The following is a 1,144-nucleotide window of genomic DNA, read 5'->3' as shown; positions in this document are numbered from 1 at the left end:
ATGCTCATCCTGAAGTCAGAAACTTGGATCTAAGGTACTCTTTGAACTGAAATATAATCTTAGCTGTTTAGTACGAAGATCAACGGCTCTGCTTGGCATCTTCAGTGTGGCGGGGTGAGTCCTGAACCGTCGGATGAGATGAATCTGGCGACTGCTATCACTCAATCCTAGAGTGAAAACCTTTGATCCCAAGGTACAGTATATAATATGTGTTTTCTTCTAATGCAAGTTCCTTTACTCAACTTTTCTACTCGTCGCTTTCTTTATAAACCCTAATTGATCAATGGCGCGTCTTGCAGACTACAAGGGGCAATTTTCGGCGATTGCTATAGATTCGGCGCTTTCTCAGCAGGTTTCTGCGCTAATTCGTCTGAATCAGGCGAGCCGTGGCGAATTGAAGAGTGTCCTGGATGAAATCCGTCGCGATATTCATGAAATAGCCATGAACCAGTATGGTTCATGGTTTTTGGTGAACCTTCTCCGGTCCATGAACTTAGTGAGCGAAGTTGATGGAGTATTCTCTTAACTATTGTCCATTGATGTTCTAGGGCACAACATTGGGTATGCTCTGTTGGATTCGTGTTTTTTTTTCTTCTCTGATTTGTGTTGTTTGAACTTCAATTTACTCTCTTTTTTTTTTTTTTTTTTTTTTTTTTTGCTCCCTCTCTGTTTTTTTCAGTATCAAAATGCTCCTCAATGTTTTGGATCTATGTACGCACAAGAAGGAAGAGTTTCTATGCTATTTGGGGGGATCAGACAGTAAGAGTTGTTTGAAAACAAGAGCATTGTTTGAAAACAAGAGCAAGTCTGGTTACCAACTCCTGCTTTTGAATATCACATGAATCCAGTCCAAGGATGAAGAACAAGGAGCTACACCTAAATATATCAATTCACGTTAGGCTTATCATACATGAACCTTCCTCAACCGTTTCTATGTCAAACAACTGTTCTATTTTGTCATAGCCTTGAGATTGTTTATCGTTGTGTATATCATTCGTAAATAGAAAATAGATATAAGAACTTTTTAAAAAATATAGATCATTTGTATATAAAATATAGATAGAAAAGAAATCTAAACATTATCTCATCATGGTAATATTATGATTCGTATAGAATAACCCATTTTGTATATATCATTCATATC

Source organism: Arabidopsis lyrata (genome assembly GCF_000004255.2).
Source record: "Arabidopsis lyrata subsp. lyrata unplaced genomic scaffold ARALYscaffold_133, whole genome shotgun sequence".
Lineage (NCBI taxonomy): Eukaryota > Viridiplantae > Streptophyta > Magnoliopsida > Brassicales > Brassicaceae > Arabidopsis > Arabidopsis lyrata.
This window is presented reverse-complemented; position numbering follows the sequence as displayed.